Here is a 16,927-nt window from a genome sequence, read left to right on the forward strand (position 1 = left end):
CCCTTTTCGCTCGCTCGCTTCCCCCTTTTCGCTCGCTCGCTTCCCCCTTTTCGCTCGCTCGCTTCCCCCTTTTCGCTCGCTCGCCTCCTCCTCGCCCGCTCGCTCGCTTCCTCCTCGCTCGCTCGCTCCCTCCTTCGCTCGCTCCCTCCTTCGCGCTCGCTCGCTTCCCCCTTCTCGCTCGCTTCCCCCTTCTCGCTCGCTTCCCCCTTCTCGCTCGCTTCCCCCTTCTCGCTCGCTTCCCCCTTCTCGCTCGCTCGCTTCCCCCTTCTCGCTCGCTCGCTTCCCCCTTCTCGCTCGCTTCCCCTTTCGCTCGCTCGCTTCCCCCTTTTCGCTCGCTCGCTTCCCCCTTTTTCGCGCTTCCCCCTTTTCGCTCGCTCGCTTCCCCCTTTTTCGCTCGCTTCCCCCTTTTCGCTCGCTCGCTTCCCCATTTTCGCTCGCTCGCTTCCCCCTTTTCGCTCGCTCGCTTCCCTCTTTTCGCTCGCTCGCTTCCCCCTTTTCGCTCGCTCGCTTCCCCCTTTTCGCTCGCTCGCTTCCCCCTTTTCGCTCGCTCGCTTCCCCCTTTTCGCTCGCTCGCTTCCCCCTTTTCGCTCGCTCGCTTCCCCCTTTTCGCTCGCTCGCATTCTCCTCCTCTCTCTCGCTTTCTCCTCCTCTCTCTCGCTTTCTCCTCCTCTCTCTGGCTTTCTCCTCCTCTCTCTGGCTTTCTCCTCCTCTCTCTCGCTTTCTCCTCCTCTCTCTCGCTTTCTCCTCCTCTCTCTCGCTTCCTCCTCCTCAATCTCGCTTCCTCATTCGCTCGCTCGCTTCCTCCTTCGCGCTCGCTCGCTTCCCCCTTCGCACTCGCTTACCCCTTCTCGTTCGCTTACCCCTTCTCGTTCGCTTCCCCCTTCTCGCTCGCTTCCCCCTTCTCGCTCGCTTCCCCCTTCTCGCTCGCTTCTCCCTGCTCGCTCCCTTCCCCCTTTTCGCTCGCTCGCTTCCCCCTTTTCGCTCGCTCGCTTCCCCCTTTTCGCCCGCTCGCTCGCCTCCTCCTCGCCCGCTCGCTCGCTTCCTCCTCGCTCGCTCGCTCCCTCCTTCGCGCTCGCTCGCTTCCCCATTCTCGCTCGCTTCCCCATTCTCGCTCGCTTCCCCCTTTTCGCTCGCTCGCTTCCCCCTCGCCCGCTCGCTCGCTTCCTCCTTCTCTTTCTCTCTTTCTCTCTCTCTTGCTCTCTTTCTCTCTCTCTTGCTCTCTTTCTCTCTTTCTCTCTCTCTTGCTCTCTTTCTCTCTCTCTTGCTCTCGCTCGCAACAGCCTTTTCTCTAATCTTGGATCTGTCAGCCCATCTCGGATGAGCCTCCAAAAGCCTTTTAAGACTCATTTAAGAGAGTGTCTGACTGGTCCAGAATCAGAGGAATGTTTCTTCTGGGAGAGTGCAACTAGCTCAGTGTGACAGCTTCTCTAGCCTGTTTGACTTGTCTAATGCTCACTGGTTGTCAGATTTTTATCAATGTCTCTCTTTCTCAGAACCGGGAGCTGCAGATCATGAGGAAACTGGACCACTGCAACATAGTGCGTTTACGCTACTTCTTCTATTCCAGTGGAGACAAGGTGGGTGGTTGCTGCTCATACATCAGTCTGTCTCTCTGTGTTGTTGCAGGTGATGGAGACTCCCTATTCAACAAGTTTTTGTTTGACACTGGCTAGGCTAAATGTTGCCCCTGAACGTCTGTTTCTACCACTTACATTCTTAGGCTTTCCGTTGTGAATATTTTCATATTAAGTTAAGCTGTTTAGGTTTATACTCTTATATTGTTGGGATTAGAGCCGACCCCATTTTAATAAACTGGTCAATTATTTGTTCAATAAGCTGTTGGTCGACCAAGATTTCTTTAGTCAAGCAAAAATAAAGATATATAATAGAGTATAAGGTTTTTAATTATTTTACTATTTTCTACATTGTGGAAACAGTTTTGTGTCTTCACTATTATGAAATAACACATATGGAATCATGTAGTAACCAAAAAAATGTTAAACAAATCAAAATATATTTTAGATTCCTCAAAGTAGCCACCCTTTGCCTTGATGACAGCTTTACACACTCTTGGCATTCTCACAAACAGCTTCATGAGGTACTCGCCTGCAATGGCGCCGACAGAGATGGTCGACTCGCTTCGAGTCCTTAGGAAACTATGCAGTATTTTTTTATTTTATTTTTTATGTATTATTTCTTACATGTTATGTTAACATTTAAGATTTTCTGGGCTATTACATACAGTCGGGAACAACTATTGGATATAAGAGTCAATTTACCAACATTACGACCAGGAATACGACTTTCTCAAAGTGGATCCTTTGTTCGGACCACCACCCAGGACATTGGATCTAGTCCTATAGGCCGGCCCAAAACAATGTCTTCGTAGAAGAGGTAGACGGAGCAGCGTCCTGGTCAGACTTCGAAGGCATGCACACCACCCACCGCTTCTGAGTATATTACTCGGCAATCGTTGCAAAGGTTCGGACAATTTCCAGTAAATTTCCGTACATTTTTGATGGGAGGTTAAGCCCGGGAATTTTGCTTAACTTCTTGACGCTACCCAACCCTGTAGCGGGATAATTTTCGTCAGCAACCGCTGAATAGCATAGCACAACAGTCAAATAATATTACTAACAAATATTCATATTCATGAAATCACAAGTGCAATATTGCGAAACACAGCTTAGCCTTTTGTTAATCACCCTGTCGTCTCAGATTTTGAAATTATGCTTTACAGCGAAAGCAATCCAAGCATTTGTAAGTTTATCGATAGCCTAGCATAGCATTATGTACACTTAGCATCAGGAAGCTTGGTCACGAAAATCAGAAAAGCAATCAAATTAACCGTTTACCTTTGATCTTCAGATGTTTTCTCTCACGAGACTCCCAGTTACACAGCAAATGTTCCTTTTGTTCCATAAAGATGATTTTTATACAGAAAATACCGACGTTTGTTTGTCGCGTTATGTTCAGAAATCCACAGGAAAGAGCGCTCACCGCTATATTCCAAATAATATCTATAATGTCCACAGAAACATGTCAAATGTCTTTTATAACCAATCTTCAGGTAGTTTTAAAAATATATATTCGATAATATTTCAACCGAGTGTGTAGCTTTTTCCATAACAGCGGGAGGAAAAATGGCGGCTTTACTCAATTGCGCACAAACTCACTCTGAGAGCCCCCAGCTCTCCACTTACGCAATGTGATCCTTCACGCTCATTTTTCAAAATAAAAGCCTGAAACTATGTCTAAAGACTGACACCTTAGGGAGGCCACAGAAAAAGGAATCTGGTTAATATCCCTTTAAATGGAGGCTAGACATGCGTAGGAACAGAAGGGTTTCAAAATAAGAGGCACTTCCTAATTGGATTTTCCTCAGGGTTTCGCCTGCAATATCAGTTCTGTTATACTCACAGACAATATTTTGACAGTTTTGGAAACTTTGAGTGTTTTCTATCCTAATCTGTCAATTATATGCATATTCTAGCATCTGGTCCTGAGAAATAGGCCGTTTACTTTGGGAACGTTATTTTTCCAAACAAAAATAGTGCCCCCTAGCTTCAAGAGGTCAAATTCATGAAAAAAGTCAGTTTATAACAGTGAACCTTTTTTTTTGTGGGATACACATAAGGAAATTCTAGGTCTTGTGGCATATTTTGGTTAAACTGTCCCCAATTCAATGGAATTGCAACCCTCTCCATGCACAGTGCATTCTTCCATCACATGTGCAGCTGATTCTCAAGATCTTGCCGACTAATGAGATGCTATTGAGCCCCCATTACTACACTATCTGAGCCAAGGACTGCTTTCTGGTAAGTTTTGATTACAATACTGGGTGGGTTGAATATATTTTATGACATTTATTTTTTTGTTAACTAGTAAATAGTAGCCTACAGCAAAGTGTTCAAATCATTTCTAACTTGTTAACAATTTTCTGGTAGTTAAGTTTTGCTGCCATGTGGGTTGAGCCTGCTAACTGAGGAGTGTTAATTCACCTGTTTCCATACATGTTTTATAAACTATCTTACAAAGGAGTTGTTTAATCTAACTGCTTAATTATTTATCTGTACATGAAATTGTATTTTATTTATTTATTCATTTTATTCTAATCTTTACAGGAAAATGCCACTGGCGCACTATCTGATGTGTGGAGACGTTTCATTGCAGCTAATGTAGAAGGAAGAGCTGTGTACATTTGCAAATACTGTGCCACATCATATGTGAAGAATGCAACAAGATGCAGAATCATCTGGCAAAGTGCATGAAGTTCCCTCATCGCTCACAACAACCAACCTCTGACAAAAGTCCCTCTACTTCTGTTCGAGGTGAAAATGACAAAGCCGCCACCTTATCGATAGCAACAGCTCATTGTCCTCCTGGAATTAGACGTTTTTTTGACTCAACGGAGGAATGTAGTCAGAGGAATGTCTTGCTCGAGCTATGTATGCAACTATTTCACCTCTGATGCTCACAGGCATTGTGTATTGGAAGGGATTTCTGAATGTTCTTTGCCCAGCATACACCACTCCAGCCAGGCATGCTTTATCTACTCATTTGCTGGATGCAGAGTTCAAGTGAAGGTCAAGCAAATCATAGAGAAAGCAGCCTGTATTGCAATCATCTCTGATGGGTGGTCGAATGTTCGTGGGCAATGAATAATGAACTACATCTCCACCGCTCAACCAGTATTCTACAAGAGCACAGACACAAGGGACAACAGACACACTGGTCTTTACATTGCAGATGAGCTGAAGGCAGTCATCAATGACGTTGGACCACAGAAAGTATTTGCACTGGTGACAGACAATTTTGCAAACATGAAGGCTGCTTGGTCTAAAGTGGAGGAGTCCTACCCTCACATCACAACCATTGGCTGTGCTTCTCTTGCATTGAATCTGCTCCTCAAGGAGATCATGGCACTGAAAACAATGGATACACTCCACAAGAGAGCCAAGGAAATGGTTAGGTATGTGAAGGGTCATCAAGTTAAAACAACAATCTACCTCACCAAGCAAAGTGAGAAGAATAAGAGCACCACATTGAAGCTGCCCAGCAACACCCGCTGGGGTGGTCTTGTCATGTTTGACAGTCTCCTGGAGGGGAAGGAGCCTCTCCAAGAAATGGCCATATTTCAGTCTGCCGATATGGACAGCCCCATCAAGAGGATCCTCCTGGATGATGTCATTTGGGAGAGAGTGGTAAGCAGCCTAAAACTCCTGAAACCTATGGCAGTAGCCATTGCATGGATTGAGGGAGACGATGCCCTCCTGTCTGATGTTCAGACTCTGCTTGCAAATTTAAGATAAGAAATCCGTACTGCCCTTCCCACTTCACTGTTGCTCCAAACAGAGGAAAGCTGTAGTTCTGAAATGCATCAAGAAGCGCGAAGACTTCTGCCTGAAGCCCATACACACCGCACCGTACATGTTGGACCCCAAGTATGCTGGCAAGAGCGTCCTGTCTGGTGCAGAGATCAACAAGGCATATGGTGTCATCACTACCATGTCTCACCACCTTGGCCTGGATGAGGACAAGGTTCTTGGCAGTCTGGCCAAGTACACTTCCAAGCAAGGGCTTTGGGATGGAGATGCAATATGGCAGTCGTGCCAACATATCTCATCAGCCACCTGGTGGAAGGGACTTTGTGGATCTGGGGCTCTTTCCCCTGTCGACAAACTGAAATGGTCCACCCACACAGACAGTGTGGTGAAGAAGGCGCAACAGCGCCTCTTCATCCTCAGGAGGCTGAAGAAATTTGGCTTGTCACCTAAAACCCTCACAAACTTTTATAGATGCACAATTGAAAGCAACCTGTCGGGCTGTATCACCGCCTGGTACAGAAACTGCACCGCCCTCAACCACAAGGCTCTCCAGAGGGTGGTGCGGTCTGCACAACGCATCACCGGGGGCAAACTATAGCACCCGGTGTCACAGGAAGACCAAAAATATCATCAAGGACAACAACCACCCGAGCCACTGCCTGTTCACCCCACTACCTGTTCACCCCGCTCCAATCCAGAATGCGAGGTCAGTACAGGGGCATCAAAGCTGGGACCGAGAGACTGGAAACAGCTTCTTATTTCAAGACCATCAGACTGTTGAACAGCCATCACTAACACAGAGCGGTTGCTGCCTACATACAGACTCAAATCGTTAGCCACTTTAATAAATGGATCACTAGTCACTTTAAAAAATGCCACTTTAATGTTTCCGTATCTCACCTTTATTTTTTTATTTTATACCATCTATTGCATCTTGCCTATGCCGCTCGGCCATCGCTCATCCGTATAATTCTATGTACATATTGTTATTCCATCCCTTTAGATTTGTGTGTATTAGGTAGTTGTGAAATTTTTAGATTACTTGTTAGGGTGTTACTGTACTGTCGGAACTAGAAGCACAAGCATTTCGCTACGCTCACATTAACATCTGCTAACCATGTGTATGTGACCAATCCATTTTTATTTTTATGCTTTTTCAACTGTCTTGAAGGAGTTCTCACATGCTGAGCACTTGTTGGTTGCTTCACTCTGTGGTCCAACTCATCCCAAAGCATCTCAATTGGGTTGAGGTTGGGTGATTTTGTAGAGGCCAGGTCATCTGATGCAGCACTCCATCACTCTCCTCCTTGGGCAAATAACCCTGACATAGCCTGGAGGTGTTTCACTGTTCCAAATTGTCAACTATTTACAATGCTCCTTTTTCTTGATTTCCTTATTGTTGTTATTATTAAGATCATAAGTAATGTCATTATCATTGGAAGGCTTAGTATAGCAGCCTTGTATAACCACCACTGAGCTGTAGGCCTGAAAGCGCCTCCTGTTTAGTCTTAATACCGTAACTTACTTAGGCCTGTATTTAAATACTTTTATAGTCTGACTGATTGATAGATACAGTATTCATTGTTCATGTCATCACACAGCATACGAGTCATTCATGATTTGAATTGTAGTCGAGCAGTTTAGTCAAATTAAATCGAGCGAGCCTTGAATAATTAGCTTAAACAATAAATAAAACGTTCCATTTTGGAAATTGCATTCATGAATGAATGCGACTGTTTTTAGTCTTTGCTGTAATAAAGGCCTAACAAAAAAAAACGCTACAACAGACTTTATTTACTGTTTACATTGTTCCAAACTGTCAGGAAAATTATATTGTATTCTATACAGCATCTGTTTGGCACACAATATACATGCAGCGCTTGCTCCTTACCTTCTTTTTCTTGATCTCCAGTTGTTATCCACAACTAGTCACATTTATTCCACACATCTGAATTGCCCTTTACCTCCTCAGCAACCAGTAAACATTCCCTGTTTTGAGTTTATTTGTCATGTAATTTACATTTGAGTAATTTAGCAGACACTCTTATCCAGAGCGACTTATAGTTAGTTCATTCATCTTAAGAAAGCTAGGTGGGACAACCACATATCACAGGAATAGAAAGTACATTTTCCCTCAAGTAGCTATCAGTAGAGTAAGAGCTGGAAGGGGGGTTGGGGGGGTCAAGTGCTGGTTAAGTGTATAATTGTTTTTTTGGGGGGGAGGAGGATTATTTAAGATACTGTTTGAAAAGGTAGGGTTTCAGATGTTTTTGGAAGATGGGCACGGACTCTGCTGTCCATGCTTCAGGGGGAAGCTGGTTCCACCGTTGGGGTGCCAGGAGTGCGAAGAGCTTGGACTGGGCTGAGTGGGAGGGCCAAAAGAACCTGAGGTGGCAGAATGGAGTGCTTGGTTTGGAGTGTCCTCTGCATCCGTTTTGCTATTACGGTGTTCAGAGTTTGTTATGACCAATGTATTGAGGTGATTATGATATGCTATAAGTCAGGCCCCATTGTGCCCTATTCAGACGGGATTAGTTTTACTGGGGGAGGTCGGGTAATGTAATTATGTGCACGATCACACAACACCACATCTGTAATTTTAGTCCAAATCTGCCATGTTAGTAATTTTTACATGGCAGGAGAGTAACAATTCCATTTAGGCTGTACTGCGGATCGCTAAAATATCCTATTCAAGGTTTGGTATGGTTTAAAAACTTGGGAACCAGTCTGTGTGGCCCTATCACCTGGACATATTGAAATATATCTTCATTCCTAGAATAAAAACCTCCAGTCATAACTTTCAATGTATTTATAAAAAATAAAAATTACAGGGGGCAGTTTTGAAAAAATCTAATCCCGCCCAAAAAAGTCCTGTGGAATAACGGACATTCTGGAGTTATAACTAACGTTTTGTAGTAATACTAGTCCCATGCCAATAGGTCTTTGTTCAAGTGCATGCAATACTACATACATGTCTCACGTAAAGAGAGCAAGGGTTGAGGAAATAGGGAATGTTCTTCCTAAACAAATGAGAGATTTTGGTCAGAAATGGCTGTAATTATATTGCAGCTTCAGCAACACGGACAGTACAATAAACACTTTGATATTCAGTGGTGGTCACTGCAGCAGGGAGGAGAGAGAGACAGTTACTGCTTTTTTTTGTGTTTTTTTACAGAGCGCAGCAAGTCTGAGCCTGGCCTGGCCCGGCACAATCAAATCAATTGCTGGTCGGACTTCCTCTAGTCATGTGTGTCGTAATTATTTAATCAAACAGTGTGCTTAAAGCATCAGACAAGCTCAGTGAATATTTTATTGGATTAAAACACAGGATGTGTCAATATATGGAAAAATACACATTTTAAAATCTCGACCCATCAATTGGCTAGACAGACTGACATTGTGGCCTATGGTGGTGTGCAGTGGTCTATTTGCATAGATAAAGTGATAGTCAGTCTGCCACTATGACCTGTAGTGTGTGTTTAATGTGATGTGATCCTGCAGCCTGGCACAGTGTGGTGGGCATGCTGACACTGGGTGTCTGGCCTCTGGATATGGGCCAGAGGGAAACGGAGCCTGCTATGTGACCAGACTAAAGGCTGCTGCTCTACCTTAAAAGAGCCGGCTCCTATTCTGCCCTGCCTTGCCCAGTGACGGTATTACGTCTCTCTGGCTGACCACGGGTGCTTCTCAAGGAGCTTAATCTCCTCGCCTCTTGTGATGGGAAAAAACATTTATACAGTTATTAGGGTATTATTTTGGGTGGGGACTAGGAGAGGAAGCCACTTTACACTATTGAGATGTGACCCTTTAGCCCCAGCCAGACCGAACACCAGGACCTAGTGTCTGGAGGTCTGTACACTGATCTGCGTCCCTGCTTGCCCTTTCCCCTCCTCTGACTGTGACTTCATAGACACATGAGACTGTCTGCTGTGGAAGGGGAGTCACTGTCGTTCCATAGAGAGGGTGGTGCTCATTAGGGCATGCTACATTTACATTACATTTACATTTAAGTCATTTAGCAGACGCTCTTATCCAGACCGACTTACAAATTGGTGCATTCACCTTATGACATCCAGTGGAATAGATTAGTATAATTTTTTTAACTGGGTGGTTGGCTGAAAGCCGTGCTATTTCATGTAATTTTACTGCTCTAATTACATTGGTGACCAGTTCATAATAGCAAATAGGCACCTCTGTAGTTAGTGGTATATTGCCAATATATCATGGCTAAGGGCTCCACGTTGCGTTGTGCCTAAGAACAACCCTTATACCACACCTCCTCGGGCGTTATTGCTTAACTGTACCGTTCCGGAAAATACATAGAATTACTACTTGTATACTGTTTAATTCCCACCATCTTATGGTTAATCAGGGTCCTAAGTGGTGTGGTTCAAACAGATTTTCCTTTCCTCTTGATTGGTGAAGCACATCTTTGTTTCATTTATAAGCATATACAAGGCTTGTAGTGAGACTCTGGAAAACAACATCTCATTTAGACACATGCAGCCATGGCACAAATTGGCACACAAACGACATACCCCATCTAAAAAAATCACAAATTGTTATGACATTTGTGCCATATTTTTCCAGCCCAACATCATAGCCTACCACATGATTTACAGATAATCTATGTTTTTCTCAGTTCATTTTGCGAATACTGGGAAATGCATAAAATAGACGGACACACACACTGTTACTTGGGGCAGAGCACTAAGCAGTCACTACCTGTTGCTGTCAAACCAATCAGTTATTTACATGGTCAGGAGGGAACAACGGAAGGATCCAATCATCTGCCTTTTGTGTGAGCCGATGAGCCAATCAGAGGTGTAATTTAAGGGCTGCTGTTGCCTAGTGAGAAAGGCAGGAGAGTGAGTCATCCTTTGTGTGGGGGCTTATTTTAGAGCATGGCTCTATCAGGAAGTGTGTGTGTGCGACTGTGACTGTGTGGGTCTTGAGAAGACTTAATAAGGCACAGGGATCAAACACATCTCAGCATGACTTGGCCTTTTTAATTTCCTGTGTGGTAGGAACAGATGATATACAGTTAAAACATATACACAAAACATTTAGAACACCTGTTCTTTCCATGACAAAGACTGACCAGGTGAATCCAGGTGAAAGCTATGGTCCCTTAATGATGTCACCTGTTAAATCCACGTCAATCAGTGTAGATGAAGGGGAGGAGACCGGTTAAAGAAGGATTTTTAAGCCTTGAGACAATTGAGACCTGGACCATTCAGAGGGTGGATGGGCAAGACAAATGGGGGATTTGAACAGGGTATGGTAGTAGGTGCCAGGCGCACCGGTTTGTGTCAAGAACTGCAACACTGCTGGGTTTTTCATGCTCAACAGTTTCCTGTGTGTATCAAGAATGGGCCAACACCCAAAGGACATCCAGCCAACTTGCCACGACTGTGGGAAGCATTGGAGTCGACATGGGCCAGCATACCGGTGGAACGCTTTCGACACCTTGTAGAGTCCATGCCCCAATGAATTGAGGCTGTTCTGAGGGCAAACGGGAGGGATGGGTGGAGGGCATGCAACTCAATATTAGGATGCTGATCTTAATGTTTTGTACACTCAGTGTATATGTGATCATTCTTAATCTTTTAGTGGTTCATTGAAGACATCTGCGGGGACGGATTCGTAGAAAAAGTGTGATATCCCATTGCCCTAACTAGAACAGTCATCTGTTGCCCTGCCAAAAAAACAACCATCTGACTCCCTTGATGTCTAGCTTACGTGTCTCTGCCAGATCATACAGCAACTATTTTTCTTAATTTTTTTCTCTCTCACTGTCTGTCTGGCCTGCTTAGTCATCCAGCGAGACCTGGGTTGTGTTCATTAGGCACACAAAATGACAATTAGCCTTTCTTATTGGTAGCCCCTCAACATTTCAGTCAGTTTTCTTCCGTTTGGTGCCTAATGAGCAATAACCATGTTACGTTGTGATCACTCCAAAGGAATTCATACATGCTTCTAACCTCCTCAGCCAACTGTCCCAAGTCTGACCCATACTCTAAATGTCTCTGCGTGTGTGTTACAGAAGGACGAGGTGTATCTCAACCTGGTTCTGGACTACGTTCCTGAGACTGTGTACAGAGTGGCTCGACACTACAGCCGAGCCAAGCAGACCCTCCCATGGTCTATGTGAAGGTAAGACCCCCTCAAGTCTTATCGCGTCATCAAGGTACTACTCTCTGATCTAAAAATAAACATACAGTGTTTCTCAACTCAGGTTGCGCACCCAACAGCACACATGTTTGTTGTAGCCCGGGACAAAAACACCCGAATCAACTCATCGAGGGCTTGATGATTATTTGGCAAGTTGAATCCGATGTTCTTGTTCAGGCCTTTTAATAAAAATGTGTACTGTTAGGGGACTGAGAAACACTGCTTTAGATGCAATATGTGGTAGACCTGGGTCAAATACAAATGTCAAATACTTAAGCTGTTTTTGATTTAGTTTGCTCGGTACAGGGCCTCCCGACTGGCGCAGCGGTTTAAGGCACTGCATCACAGAGCTAGAGGCGTCACTACAGACCCGGGTTCGATCCAAGGCTATGACCCATGACGCAGCGCACAATTGGCCCAGCGTGTTGGCCAGCCGGGATGTCCTTGTCCCATTGCGCCGCTGCTCATTGTGGCGGACCGATTTCGTGCATGCTGACTACGGTCGCCAGCTGTAGGGTGTTTCCTCCGACACATTGGTGCGGCTGGCTTCCGGGTTAAGCGAGCAGTGTGTCAAGAAGCAGTGCGGCTTGGCGGGGTCGTGTTTCGTAGGACGCATGGCTCTGGACCTTTGCAACTCCCGTACGGAGTCGGGAGAGGCAGCGATGGGACAAGACTGTAACTGCCAATTGGTTATCACGAAATTGGGTAGAAAAAGGGGTACAAATAAAAATGTTTGCCCGGTACTGTAGAACCAACAGAATAGTCTTGCACAATGAGTGGTGGTGGGATGGTTGTGTGTCTGGGAAGGCAGACAGAGTCCTTTGGGCATTTCTCTCCCGTCCTCCTCACCATGCTGTCCTGCGTCATTGTGTAGCGGCCAGTTGAGATGGCGTCAGCGGCCTTATTATAGCGCCCCCGCCATCTCTGCCTTTCCAACTTGCCACTTAAGGAAGTGGAAGTAGTGGCATAAACAAAGGGCTGGACTGGAGTCAGAGCCAGGGACTGTTGGCTGAGGCTTCTGGGGGATTTGGACACTGGCACGCTGTTATTTTTAGCCCATTGAATACGAGGGAGCAGGAATTGCCTCTACTCTATAGGCCTACCACTCATGTCATTATGTGTAGCTAGCTTAGAGCATGTACTAAGTTGTGTGTGTCCACATCTTTCTCTGCAGATGTACATGTACCAGCTTTTCCGGAGCTTGGCCTACATCCATTCCTTTGGGATCTGCCATCGGGACATCAAGCCCCAGAACCTGCTGTTGGACCCGGAGACAGCCGTGCTCAAGCTCTGTGACTTTGGCAGGTGGGCTGGAACATTGAAAGCCATATTGATGGAGGAACATAAACCCAACCTAGCCCAGCTCATAGAAATATAATTACTAGAATGGACAAAGCCCCTCAGGCTTACACATCAGCAATGTGCTGTGGTCTGGGCCTGAGTTCTAGTAAGATTTTTTTTTTTTAATGAGGTTAGGGTCTGAAGATATGTCTGAGAACGTTACTAACTTCGTTACCTTACTTCCTCCATCCTTTTTTCCTTTGAGAGGAATTGAGCAAACTGCTAACTGGTATACATAAAAGAAAGAGCAGTTTCAAGTCTCAAATTCTCCTTTTGACCATCCTTAACCACCATCCTTCCTTCCTTCCTTCATCCTTGGTTATCTTTGGCAGTGCGAAGCAGCTGGTCCGTGGTGAGCCCAATGTGTCCTACATCTGCTCACGGTACTACAGAGCCCCCGAGCTCATCTTTGGGGCCACTGACTACACCTCCAGCATAGGTACGCTTCCACTACTAACACCTTATGCTGACTACACCTCCTATTACTAACACCTTACACTAACTACCTACATTTACATTTAAGTCATTTAGCATATGTACACTCCCACTACTAGTGTGTGTGAGTCCTCACAGTATTTCTCCATCCTCTGCAGATGTATGGTCCGCTGGCTGCGTTCTAGCAGAACTGTTGCTAGGGCAACCCATTTTTCCCGGCGACAGTGGGGTGGATCAGCTAGTGGAGATCATCAAGGTAAAAACACCTGCCTTCAAATGTCAACAGACGGACGGTAAGCCGGACCGTCAACCAAAAGAATGCACAGAGATACCGTGATGAAATCCTGAGGCTATTGTCGTGCCATTCATCCGCCGCCATCACCTCATGTTTCAGCATAAAGCATGGCCCCGTGTCGCAGGGATCTGTACACAATTCCTGGATGCTGAAAATGTCCCAAGTCTTCCATGGCCTGCATACTCACCAGACATGTCACCTATTGAGCATGTTTGGGATGCTCTGGATCAACCTATACGACAGCTCTTTCCAGTTCCCGCAAATATCCAGCAACTTTGCACAGCCATTGTAGAGGAGTAGGACAACATTCCACAGGCCACAATCAACAGCCAACTATGCGAAGGAGATGTGTGCGTGAGATGTGTGCATAAGTTAAATGGTGGTCACATCAGATACTAACTGGTTTTCTGATCCGCGTCCCTACCTTTTCTTTTAAGGTATCTGTAACCAACAGATGCATATCTGTATTCCCAGTCATGTGACATTCATAGATTAGGACCTAATTTATTTATTTAAAATTACTTATTTCCTTATGAACTGCAACTCACTAAAATCTTTGACATTTTTGCATGTTACTTTTTATATTTTTGTTCAGTGTACATAAAATATATATATATATATATATACACACGCATATAAAATATTGATGAGAAAATGTATTTTCAGGACACTCTTAAAATGAATGATCAAGCAAAACAAAACCTGTATGTGACTATTCTAAGTTATAATATGTCATTAATCACTTACATTTGTTAAGTACTACATTTCCCAGAATGCGTTAGTTTATCCCTCAAGTTGACCCTAGAGCCTTCAAAAAGAAGCCAAACAAATGAAATGGGTTGTGGAAATATAATTGGCTATTCTAAGCACTAAGGTTAAAAGATTGTTTCCAGAGAAAACCAATGTATTCTTTGGTGTATGTGTGACCTGTCAGATTCAATGAATCTCCCATGTTCTATGACTGAGTTAAATTATATTTCCTGCCACTCAAATTCTACATCCTGTGGGGTGTGGCCAGTCCAATTAGAATTTCAGCTGATGAGTTGAATGGGAGTCGATTCTGAATTGAGAACAACCCTGGTGGTAATGTAACTAATGTAATGAGTGTTTAACTTCCGTTTTGGCATACAAGTACTAAGTACACACCTGATACTTCAAATGTACATATCGATGGGAAAACGGTTCCTCTTTCTCCGTGTCTTCCCAGGTTCTCGGCACTCCCACTCGGGAGCAGATCAGAGAGATGAATCCCAACTACACTGAGTTTAAGTTCCCTCAGATCAAGGCACACCCATGGACTAAGGTGAGTCAACAGGTACAGGAACCGTTTTTTACTATTTTAAAATCTCAGTCGCCTACATCTGAGTGTCTCTTTCTCTGTCGCTGAGTGAAAATATAATTTAAGAGAAGTTCGGATTCTCCCCCCGTCTTCAAATCTCACTCATGCATCAGTGAACTCCAGTGTTCTTGAGATAAGCATGTTAAACACTTTCACACGGTCACCAGCCCCAGGGGCAAGCAGAGGAACAGCAGTGTACACACACACACACACTCACACAGAGCTCATTTTAGAATCTACAGGTTGAACAGCATTCCGCTAGCGGTACCCCTCGACAACATTCCACTGAAAAGGCAGAGCGCAAAATTCTAAAATAGTTTTTAGAAATATGTAACTTTCACACATGAACCTCTCTGAGATATGTGGGACGCTAGCGTCCCAACTGGCCCAAGGGCCAGGGAAAATGCAGAGCGCCTATAAAAATCAAACTTTCATTAAATCACACATGAAAGATGGCAAATTAAAGCTACACTTGTGAATCCAGCCAACATGTCAGATTTCAAAAAGGCTTTTCGGCGAAAGCAAACAATGCTATTATCTGAGGTTAGCACCTCCGTAAACAAAGAGAGAAACCATATTTCAACCCTGCAGGCGTGACACAAAACGCAGAAATAAAAATATAATTCATGCCTTTGACGAGTTCCTTTTGTTGGCACGCCAATATGTTCCCATCAATATCACAAATTGTCTTTTTGTTCGATTAATTCCGTCAATATATATCCAAAATGTCAATTTATTTGGCGTGTTTGATCCAGAAAAACACCGGTTCCAACTTGCTCAACGTGACTACAAAATATCTCAAAAGTTACCTGTAAACTTGGCAAAACATTTCAAACTACTTTTGTAATACAACTTTAGGTATTTTTTTACGTAAATAATCTATACATTTGAAGACTGGATGATCTGTGTTCAATACAGGAAGAAAACAAACTGAAGCATGCTTTCTGGCCACGCGCCTCTATCTAACAGTACACTTCAAGTGACCCTCGTTTAAGATGGCCGTACTTCTTCATTACACAAAGGAATAACCTCAACCAATTTCTAAAGACTGTTGACATCCACTGGAAGCGATAGGAACTGCAAGAAGGTCCCTTAGAAATATGGATTCCCAATGAAACCCATTGAAAAGAGTGACCTAAAAGAAAAAAGATTCTGAATGGTTTGTCCTTTGGGTTTTGCCTGCTAAATAAGTTATGTTATACTCACAGACATGATTCAAACAGTTTTAGAAACTTCAGAGTGTTTTCTATCCAAATCTACTAATAATATGCATATCTTCTGGGGATGAGTAGCAGGCAGTTGAATTTGGGCATGCATTTCATCTGGACGTAAAAATACTGCCCCCCCGTCACCAAGAAGTTAACAAGTACAATACAGCAAATGAAAGATGAACATCTTGTTAATCTACCCATAGTGTCCGATTTCAAAAATGCTTTACAGCGAAAGCACAACATACGATTTATGTTAGGTCATAGCCAAGTCAAAAAAAACACAGCCATTTTTCCAGCCAAAGATAGGAGTCACAAAAAGCAGAAATATAGATAAAATTAATCACTAACCTTTGATCTTCATCAGTTGACACTCATAGGACATCATGTTACACAATAAATGTATGTTTTGTTCGATAATGTGCATATTTATATCCAAAAATTTCAGTTTACATTGGCGCGTAATGTTTTGATTCCAGCAACCGCTGTGTCAGATTTCAATTTTTTTTACGGAAAAAGCATAATCTGAGAACGGCGCTCAGAGCCCAATCCAGCCAGAGAAATAACAGAAGTTAGAAATAACACTATAAATATTAATTTACCTTTGATCTTCATCAGAAGGCACTCCCAGGAATCCCAGTTTGACAATAAATTACTGATTTGTTCCATAAAGTCCATAATTTATGTCCAAATAGCCACTTGTTGTTAGCGTGTTCAGCCCAGTAATCCATCTTCATGAGGCGCAAGCACTTTGTCCAGACAAAAACTCTAAAAGTTCCGTTACAGGTCGTAGAAACAAGTCAAACGA

The 16,927-nt window shown here is 44.0% G+C and overlaps 1 pseudogene; it reads left to right on the plus strand.

The window, feature by feature from the left end:
* Positions 1–16,927, plus strand: part of LOC115129638 (glycogen synthase kinase-3 beta-like) — a 42,846-nt pseudogene that overhangs the window by 19,420 nt on the left and 6,499 nt on the right.

Source organism: Oncorhynchus nerka, linkage group LG5 (genome assembly GCF_034236695.1).
Source record: "Oncorhynchus nerka isolate Pitt River linkage group LG5, Oner_Uvic_2.0, whole genome shotgun sequence".
Taxonomy (NCBI): domain Eukaryota; kingdom Metazoa; phylum Chordata; class Actinopteri; order Salmoniformes; family Salmonidae; genus Oncorhynchus; species Oncorhynchus nerka.